The sequence below is a fragment of the Prionailurus viverrinus genome, chromosome F2, assembly GCF_022837055.1.
Source record: "Prionailurus viverrinus isolate Anna chromosome F2, UM_Priviv_1.0, whole genome shotgun sequence".
Taxonomy (NCBI): Eukaryota; Metazoa; Chordata; class Mammalia; order Carnivora; family Felidae; genus Prionailurus; species Prionailurus viverrinus.
In genome coordinates this window covers 37689651-37700815 of record NC_062578.1, presented here as the reverse complement: position 1 = coordinate 37700815, position 11165 = coordinate 37689651, and the positions used below count along the sequence as shown (strand labels likewise).

The 11165-nt window shown below is 36.6% G+C and overlaps 1 long non-coding RNA gene across 1 annotated transcript; it reads left to right on the top strand.

Annotated features, from left to right (window-relative positions):
- Positions 1 to 2943: 2943 nt before the first annotated feature.
- LOC125156114 (uncharacterized) lies at positions 2944 to 10117 on the top strand. The gene is made up of 3 exons (XR_007148475.1): positions 2944 to 2995; positions 8782 to 8869; positions 9878 to 10117. It is a non-coding gene; the product is annotated as an uncharacterized LOC125156114 (long non-coding RNA).
- Positions 10118 to 11165: the final 1048 nt, after the last annotated feature.

Here is an 11165-nt window from a genome sequence, read left to right as displayed (position 1 = left end):
ACTTCTGGGAGAAAAGTAAGAAAAGTGGAGAGGGGACAATTTTTATTTATTTATTTTTTAAGTGTGCGGTTAAATCTTTTGTGAAGGTGAACTGTCAAAACATGGTAAGTATGAAGAGTTTCCTAATTCAGCGTGTAAGATGCAAAAGTATAAAAGAGTAACATGCAAGATTGTTTTAGGGTTTATATAACATGGCAGGGTGTTTCAGCTATAGAAAAGCGTAAGTAAATGACCTCTGCGAACTCACATATATTGTTATTAAATAACCCAGAAAAAAAATGCGTAAAAGCTCTCTGCCTATAGAAACAAATCCTTCTAGCACAGCAGTAACATTTCCACCCACTACTGAATCACCAGAAGACTTTAACATCCATTTTCTGGGTTTACTTAAAAAGCCAAGCAGGTGCCAAAAATTTTGCCATTGGGGAAACATACACAGGCAAACTGAGTCATTAGTTAACAGTCCTTAAGAGTTACTTGCATGCACTGACAGTTTTCTAAACCAGTGAGTAATCTCAACACACACGGAGAGAGAGATATTAGAGTATACAGATCGAAACTCCCATCTTGTGCCTCTCTCGAGCTTACCCAGACAGCTGAGCAATTTCAGAGACTTCTTTCCACTCTTTTCAGCAGAGAGCAAACTTGCTAGGTGATTGCAGAGCTGATGATGGCCTGAGTTGCTCATTTGGGGAATGCAGTAGGAAATGTGTACATTTTTTCTCATTTTATTGACTCATTTATGTATGTATGTACAAGTTAAGATGGAAAAGATGGGGATAAGAGGCATGACATAGATTGAACCACTGAACGACTGCCTCTTTATCCCTGGCCTGGCCATGTAAACAAAACAAAACAAAACAAAACACCAAAAAACACTGTAAGATTTTCCTTAAAGGGAGCATTTTTGAACTTCAAATCGAATTTCCAAAACTAGAGAGTATGCTGTAGAGGAATCTAAAGGAGATAGATGTGTGTGTGTGTGTGTGTGTGTGTGTGTGTGTGTGTGTGTGTGTGTGTGAATGCCTCTAAAGGGAGAGGGGAAAAAATGGCGTGGGCAGCTTGGTCTACATTCAAACCTTAAACTGACCCCGCAGACTCTCTGAAGCCCCTCAAATGATAAGAACTGCTCTGGCAGTTAATATCCAAACAAGGACAGCAATAAACTAAGGCATACCATTTACTGAGGATCCATATATAGACAAATAATTATATGATTAGGCATCACTGTCTTTGAGACTTGATAATGATAGAACTAAGGTTATTGCTCTAATTACAACTACCATAGACGGATGACTCTATCCTTTCACAGGATTAATATGCCTGGATTGTGGACAATTAGAGGCATTCCAAATGGAAAGCGCATTTGTTAATGGCACCTGGGGGTTGGATTTTGTGACTACTTTGGATCATTTCTTGTCATCTTAATGCACTTTAAAATACGTTGGCCTATTGTTCCTGTCTTCATGCACATTCTTAAAAAGAAAGATTTTATTTTATGAGCAGACATTCTGTGAAAAGGGGTCTTCAACCAGGGGATGCCAAGAAAGTTATTATTTTCATTTATGCACAATTTCAGACAGATTGATGATGATCTTTCCATGCCCACAATGCCTTCTGCTAGGTAACAGCACATCAGCATCTTGGAGAAAAACTAAAACTGAAATAACAGTAATTTTTAGCTTATTCTCCTATTTCTCATTCAAACTGTAAGCCTATTGATCTCAGTGATGGTTTCTAATGAAAATTCTTGAGAATCTTATGGTCATGAATATGAGTTGGCCATAAGCAGATCATATAAAAATAACCAGGCACTCATGATTAGGGCATGTTGAAGGATAGAATGGATAATTAATCATCTCCCTCAATTTGCTCTTTTATGGACTAGTTTTCCATTTTTTTCCTTTGGGTATAATGGGGATATAACTTAGTTTTATTTATTTTTGTAAGTGGATGGCTATTGCCTGATGCCAAAGTGATATTTCTCCACCTACAGATCCATGCATTGCCTTGTCATCGTTAAATAATTGAACTTGAGCTCTCCTCCAAGATTCCACATTCTTGTCCTTTCCAAGCTTCAGGGACATGTTGTACAGGTACAATAGCTCCTGACTGTGAGAAGAGTTCTGTGCCCTGAAGAGATGGCAATAAAGGCATTTTTTAATAGCATGTTACTCCAAAGTGCTAACCAACTGCCATTTTAGTAATATTTGCAGAATGCCAGCAAGGTAGATAGTATCACCATCACCACTTTATGGATGAAGAAACTAACAAAGCATGACTAGATGACTCAGCCAAGGTCAGGCATGCTGCTGGATTTGACTCCCAGGTTGCACCACTCTGTGTCCTGGGAGTCTTAACATACACAATATTACACTCTATTATTGGCTCACTGGATTTTCCATAACCTGTGCTAATGTCAACCTAATATTCTAAGGAGTATTTTCTTGCTTACAGGTGAGGAACTAATAAGGGTAGAGGGTAGGGAAGCAGAAAAAGTTGAGATAAGCTTTGTCTCTAAAATCCGAGCTTATATATTCCACATAAAGTGGCATTTCTAAGGCAATTTGTTTTTGCTAAGATATTTAATTGGCTTGTGGACAAAGTGGCATACTCTCTTTTCTCTTCAAGGGAAGTAATTACCTCTGGGTTCTCTTTCTCAAAACATAATGTTTCTTCCATAATCACACAAGCAAGTGCCTCATTTTTCTCCTTCTACCTTGGAGCCATTAATGTTCCCAAAAGAAATGATTTGGTTCAAAATAGCCAAAACAAGTGTTCCTAGTATTTTTTTATTAAAATTAATTTTAAATACAAAAATTTAAAAAGTTTCCACCAGTCTGGATCAGCTTTCAAAAAGAGTAATCAGGTTTTGCATGGTATGTCTAGGTCTTTAGGAATTCCATTCTGCTTTATGATGCTTTGGTAGAACTTTGGATAATGCCGGAGTAAAGGGCAAGATGACACAGTGAGTGCCAATGAACTCAGGTGTCTTGTGAGTATGATATCTAACAATACCTGCACTAATGGGCAATCTTAAAACCAAGAGACTAAAATCCTATCACAGACATGAATCATAATATCCTCCCATTATTTCTAAGATGTATATATGACGATGAGGTAAACACCATTTTCTAAAGGGATAATTGGCTGGTGGTCAGTGAAGAATGAATCTTCTGATACTTGTGTTTATTTTAGTGTTGTACCACCCTTTCATCAACTGAAAGCCAACCCTATGATTCAAATAAGAGAAAACTTGATACTGATTGAAGAGTTTCTCATCCATCCTTTATTAATACCACATTATCAAAGGTGTTTCATTTTTATTCTGTGAGCACATTTTCTTATGGCTTCTTTAATCACCTATCATTCTATGGCTATTATTTTAAGAGGTTTTAATTTAAGAAGAAAAGTGATGACTCCAAAAAAAAATGAAATTTAAAAACAACAGTCTCGGGGCGCCTGGGTGGCGCAGTCGGTTAAGCGTCCGACTTCAGCCAGGTCACGATCTCGCGGTCCGTGAGTTCGAGCCCCGCGTCAGGCTCTGGGCTGATGGCTCAGAGCCTGGAGCCTGTTTCCGATTCTGTGTCTCCCTCTCTCTCTGCCCCTCCCCCATTCATGCTCTGTCTCTCTCTGTCCCAAAAATAAATAAACGTTGAAAAAAAAAAATAAAAATAAAAACAACAGTCTCAATAAGGCTTCTATTTAGGTAGAGGTTATTCAACTGTAAATGAGATTACTACAAAAATCCCCATTTTATATCCAACTCAAAGGGCCATCTTTTATTTACAAATGTTAACGTTAAAAAACCACTTTATTTCCACAATTATCTCCATTTTTCATTTTTCCTATTTTCCCTCTAAAATGTTTTACCTATCATCTTTCACCTGGATACTAGCTGACTTTCACTAAACTATGTCTATGCTGTACTGAGCAGCAGGAGAAGGTGACTGAGCAAAAACACGATGTTCTCTTTCCCCCCAGAGACTGGCTTCTCAGATTCTATAGAAGTTCTCCCTGGGGCTTGTCTGAGCATCAGAATTCATGTTCCTTCCTGACCTTTGCTGCTTGACTTCTTTTGATATAGAGTTGAGTTATTTCCAAAGTGCAGGTGCTTCCACTGTTATCTGTTCTTCAATGAGAACTGACCTACAGATGTCCGAAAGGACTCACTTCAACAAAAGTAAAAAAGAAGGAAAAACATTTTTTGCCAAGTTTAAGGCTAGCCATCAATGTTACAAATTGTACTGCAAAAATAAAAACTTGAAAGTTCAACCAACGTTGAGAAGAAAGAGAAAGGAGGATGGGTTTCCTTGTCTTCAGAGTAAATATAAGCTTCTAAAATAGTGGAAGAAAAATATGTTATGCTCCAGTGTCTTTGGCTCATTGACCTTTGAATACTGATAGCAATCTTAATGTCACAGAACAATGGAACTTTAAAATTAAATGGAAAAGTGTGCACAGCAATAATGTTAACCCATAATGCCCGCAGCATAAATACTACATAACCGGAGTAAAGGAAGGTTTGAATGAAAGAGAGTGGAAAGTTACAGGAAACTTAGAAATTATGAAAAGAAAGGACGTTTATTCTGGATCATTTCATCAATACCCAAACCATTTTTTTTCTTTACAAAATGGTAAATCTATTCACAGATATTCAATTTTTCCCCAAGTATGAAGCTATGAAAATACGACTATGGCAATCACTTTATACCACTTAATCCTCAAAATATGAGCATACCTGTACACTGTCTCACTTGCTTGAGAGGGTAAGCAACTTATACAATAAATCTGTACTTAACTAAGAGATATGAAACCAGATTCCAAAATCCACGCTTATCAGGTCACTTTAGTGTCTCACTAGATGAGTATACACAAACAACCACTCAGAGAAATTGACTCAAGTATTTTAAGACCATTTAATTAAAGGAATAGTTGATTTAAAACCTGATCTATTGCTTAAGTCCTCCTGTGGACTTTCCCACTGCATCAGATCAGTTTGCTCACCGTCTTTAGGTAGCTTCACTTCTCAGACCAGTGTGAGATAAGCCAACAGATATTTCCAGCTGGCCCTCTTTGGTGCCCACCATAGAAAAAATTGCCATAAATAAGTGTAAAAACAGAAATAGCACATGTTACCATGGCAGATTTTCCAATAGAGTGAAACCTCTTTGACATTAATTAGTATTTGTTGAATCCTTGCCACAGCAAGTAAGATGAGAGGACAAATGAACACAGACTGGGTCATGACTCATTAATGCTTAGCTTATTTTAAGCTGAAGCAGCTCAAAGAAGATAAATTTCTTATCATAAGCTTTGGTGATTTGGGAAGATTTGGACTCAATTTCAGTATCTTGCTTATTATCTTTCATATAGATAGCTTTATCATTTTGAATCTACCCAATACATTTTCTCTGTGTTAAAAGAAAGAATAAACTAAAGGCTAAGAAATTCTTACCTTTAATACCAAATGCAAAGCTAGTCATTGTATTAGTCAAGTCTTAGAACCTCCTTCCTTTTGTGATTTGAAGGCTTCTAGCTCTAAGAAGACCAACATATCAATGGTGAAAATAATCAAAATATGCAAACGAAGGATGAGTGGAAAAAGTTAATCCTAACTGATGTAAAGGCAAACAAAGAAGTTTGGCTTAGTAAAGTCAGTGATTAAGCAACATCAAATCTTTGTAATGATGTCAGTAATGGAGTATATTGAATGAGGCTTTTCAGTAACTGAAACAAAATCTGAAAAATATATAACATTTTGGACACACACATCTTCCAGGCAACAGTAAAATTAAGATTAATAGTATGAAGTCCTCTGGTTAAAAAAAAATAAGTTCTACCTATTTCAGCTAGAGATATGGTAGGCAACACTTTGTTTGATATGAGTATGATAATAATGCCCCCAAATTCCCATTTATATTCAATGTGGTAACAGTCATAAATAAAATGTGACTAGTGTTCATGAGCAGTGTAAATTATTAATATATTAATTGGGAGCTTACAGCTCTATTTGGTAGAAAAGGAAATTATTAGTTTAAAGAGTGCCCTCTACTCTCAGAAGAAGTATTGTTCTGTTAAAAGTAATGAATGACACTAATCATTGGCTAAAGCATTCAAGACTTAAGCAACGTACAAATCCATGCTGAATTCAAATACGCTAACACACACACAACAATGGCACTAGTAGATGTACTACACTTCCATTTGAATAGATCATTTTAAATAATCAAAGAAAAATAGACAATACTTTGTATCTCACAAAAATCCTTGCAAACTGCCTTAATTATAGAAGCTTGATAGAGATATTGATTAATCCAGCATGCTAATGGGATACCCTAACTACAGTAACTGCATCTAAGGTTATATAATTCTTACTGGCGTCTCTGCCTTCAATCCCATGGACCTCCTTCCATTGTTTTAACTGCCTCCAAACAAGCTTCCTAAAAATGAAATGTCTATCATGACACTCAATTTAAAAAATACGTAATGGCCCACAGACTCAAACTCAACTTCCTTACAAAGCCCTTTAAGATTTGGCTCCTAAGTATCTAGACAGTCTTGGATTCTGATGCTTATACATTAATTTTCCATACTCACAGAATGCTGAATAAACAGCAATTCCTTGAGTATGTCCTACAGTGCTGTTTCATGCCTTAATCCCTATAGCAGTCACCATTGGTACCCGCTTATATCCCCTCAGCATTCCCCATTTCTGTGAACACTAACCTGTTGGCTTTCACCTGCAATTCTTTACCTGAAGGCTTTTCCTGGTGGCCAGAGTCCCAAGAGCCCACGCCCATGAAAAGTCTAAAATCCTAGAGATTATCATCACCTGACTGCATCTTTCAACCACAGAATAACTGGAATTTATGAATAACTCCAAGTCATATGCCACATTCTTTCCCAGAGTTCTAAGGACTGATTCCCAGTTTCTTACGGAGACAGCTTGCCAGAAAAATACTCTACAGTTGTTCTCAACTTCTTTTTCTCACCTTCTACTACATTACCAGATCTTCCTCCCAAATAGGCTGCTGGTAGTCAAATATTTGTCTCAGAGTCTGCTACTAGAGAGAGTCCTACTCAAGACTGTCCCTTCACACATATTGTTTCCACTTCCATAGAATATTCTTCCCTTTCTCCATATTCACTTGAGAATGATTGGGAATTCTTTAAGGCAAACTATTCAAACTTTAATGTCATGCAAATCCCCAGGAGACCTTAATAAAATGCATATTCTGCTTCAGTATGTCTAGGGTAGGGCATGAGGTTCTGGAATTCTATCAGACTTCTAGGTAATATCAATTCCCTGGTCTGCAAACCACACTTTGAGTATTTCAGATACAATTCTATCAAGCACCTTCCCTTTGGAAGTCTTCCCTAAAACTGCTTCATTCCTGTCCTAACAATTACTTCACCTTTTTTTCCTATGTCTTTATTATATTGTGTGGTAATTCTTTGTTTACAGATCTTTGTGTCCAATGAGTCTATTCCTTTAAGGTGAAGATCATCTTTTTCTTATCTGTGTACCCACAGTAACTACCATATTGCTTGATATATGACCCATACCTAATAAGTACTTGTGAACTGACAGATTTAATGAACAAATTATAATTTTGTGATATCCTCCACTAAAATTTTTATATTTATATCTATTATACTCTGGAACATTCAACAAGTTCAATCAAGTGGCTTTTTTTAATGATTTTTTTAAATGTTCACTTTTGAGAGAGAGAGACAGAGCATGAGTGTGGAAGGGGCAGAGAGAGAGGGAGACACAGAATCCGAGAGGCTCTAGGCTCTGTGTTGACAGAGCTTGAACTCACAAACCACGAGATCATGAACTGAGCCAAAGTCGGACGCTTAACCAACCGAGCCACCCAGGTGCCCCCAATCAAGTGTTTTTTAAATATGAGTTGTATACATTCTTCAGCTTTCTAGTTTAGTTTTCATGGCAAATCATAGACTTCAGGACTTCCAAAAAATGGAACAAGTTATACAATTTCTTCACTATGGATATTTAATAAGATATATATGCATCTACCTGAAATGGTTTAGTTAACTCTTATCTAAAGGGCAGGGGAGTACCAAATAATCATTGGAATCCCTTCTCTTTATTTGTATTTAAAATCTATGGGTGAATGTGTACAAGTTAGTAATTCATTGAGAGGTGGGAAGCAGTGTTTTAAGTATGGTTGAAGATAAGAGGAAGGATACAATAAAGTAGAACTATAAGAACATCATAGGAGGAAGTACTTTAGGGATTATATTCCTTTACCTACTACAAATTGCTTACAAATGCCATTGCCCTCAGAATCTCAGAATTCAACTTCTTGTTCATTCCAGTTTCTTCCTCCTTTAGAAAAACTCTGTGTACAGTGGTGAAACTAAATCTATCAAGGGAATAGCCTATATGGTATCTTTAGATAGACAACTAATGGAAATAGTATCTGATCTTTCTACTTTAAGATGCAAGAACAGAAACTAGGGTGTTTTCAGCATATCAATTTCTGAACTAGATAATAGCCCTGATAATGGACTAAAGTAAAGTGAAATGTGAAGCCCACAGTAGTGTTTGCTGGAAGTCAGCTCCTATCTCATTCCAACCTAATTCCCTTACCATTAGAAATCAACCTTGAGCATGTGAGAAAAATGTTCTCATGACAAGAAAAATGGCAACTGAAAGACCTTGACATATTAAGATTAACTAGACCAGAACTTAAGTGATGTTTTGTACTTCATTTACATCTATTATACTGTATTGTAACTCTTACTGTCTAGGTCCATTTTCCACTTAGGTCAGTCAAGTCCCCGAAGGCAAGAATCATGTTAATTCAACTGCTTATTCCAGAACATTGCCTAACCTATTGTAAGTATTCACTTAATCATTGTTGAATTAATGAATCACTCAATAAGCAAATTATGGCCACACCATAATTTTTAAAACAACACTAAGCAGTAGATTAAAGCTTTGAGATTCCAGAGAGCTAGGGAGGGTGAGTCAGTTTCTCAAAGATTTTACTAGTTCAGAGGATCATATTTAATTTTAAAACCACAATGAGATACAACTTCAAACCCACTAAATTGGCTCTGAACAAAAAGACAGGCAATAACAAGGGTTGATGAAAATGTGAAAAACAGGAACACTCATGCATGATTGGTGGGAATGTAAAATGGTACATTCATTCTGAAAAGGTTTGGCAGTTTCCTAAAATGTTAAACATAAAATTTACCATAACCCAGCGATCCCACTCTTTTGTATATACTCAAGAGAAATGAGGACGTACATCCCTGCAAAGACTTATGCATGAATGTTCATAGCAATATTATTCCTAACAGCCAAAAATAGGAAACAACTCAAATATCTATCAACTGGTGACTGGATAAGCCAAGTATGGTATGTCCATATAATGAGAGATTTTGCAATGAAAAGCACACACTGCTGATAAGTTCTACAACATTTACAAAATTTACAAAACAAAAACTTTTCTAAAAGAACTGCTGTCATTCAGTATTTCTCTTCTTATGTTGAGAATTTTCTTAGAATGCTTTACCCATCGAATACCTCCTCCCACATAATCTTGATGTTTATAGTCCATTACCCTTTTAAAAATGAAAAATGTCTTTTTATGATTAATATTCAAGTGAATTTACCATTACATATTATCGAATTGGAATTTAACTCAGAAGTTTTTGTAACCCACCTTCACTCTGAGTTCACTATCTGTGATGGTCAATTTTATGTTTCAACTTGATTGGCATAAGGGATGCCCAGATATCTGGTAAAATACTATTTCTGGGTGTGTCTGGGAGGGTGTTTCCAGAAGAGATTAACAAATGAACCTGTGCACCAAGTAAAGAAGATTGCTTTCCCCAGTGCCAAGCGGGCATCATCAAAAGTGTTGACATCCTCACTAGAGAGACAAGATGAAGGAAGGGCAAATCTGCTCTGTGCTTAAGCTGAGAGGTCCATCTTCCTCTGCGCTCGGACACTGGTGCTCCTCATTCTCATGCCTTTGGCATTGGGCCAAGACTTACAACGTTGGTTCCTCTGGTTCTTGGGCCTTCAGATTTTGAGTGGGCTACCCCACCAACTTCCCTAGGCCGTAAGCCTGAAGATGGGAGATGTGGATCAGCATCCACAATCATGTCAGTCAATGCCTCATAATAAATAAAGCAAAAAGATAAACTACTGTTTACTGAGTCTACTGTTTATCTCTTCAGTTACATTTCTTTATTTTAATGACCAAATACTTTTTTCATTTCTAATTTTTCTAAATGGGTCATTTTTGTAACCAAGCATTCTTGTTGCAATTTTTATTTCCTACTATCTTCTTCTCATTTTTTTTCTTCCTCTCATCTAAATGGAAGTTATGTCTTCATTTTTTGAACACCCTAAATACTCAAACAATTATAAAACAATTGTTTTATAATTTTATGAGGTAGCATTTTTCTTATAACTATTCATTTTTATTAGCTGCTTTACTTAATATTAGATTTCCCTATATACTCTGGAATTTGATTTTTAGGATAAGTTTAGCAGTTTATTGTTTTTATTTTTCTCTGTCTCCCTCTATGCTCACCACTACTTTCCAGCAGCTTCACATTTCCTGCCACTCCAGAACCAAATCTTATATTAGCAGTTTGCAGTTACTGCCTTGAATTAATTGGAAATTCTATAAATCTGGCCACATAGCCATCAGGTGACTAATTCGGTTCATCTTTTTGAGGATGAGTCTTTCTTAGATTGCACCTTTTCATGTTTTTTACCTCTGAGTATCCATTCACCCTAGAGAGGAACCACTATCCAGTTCCAAGATTCAATTAATGAGCCAGGCTCCAGTCCCCTGCTTTGCAGAGAGCACTTCTAATTTCTTTCCCCACAGGAACCCAATCCCCAGGCACCACTGGGATTTAGACTCAGATCCCAACAAGTCAGAGTCATCAACCTCTGTCTCTGGTTTGAATTTCTATTTTATTTCTGGTCCACAGTGATATCTCTCCCATTTTTTAATTCAATTCTAAGTATGAAGCTTCAAGAAGATCAGGGTTGTAAAAATGTATTTGGGAGTTATTACTCTATCGGTTGTCTTTATAATATCTTTTCAGGGATAGGGTATAGACTGAGAAAAGCCAAACAATAACAGAACCCTGGGAAACACCAA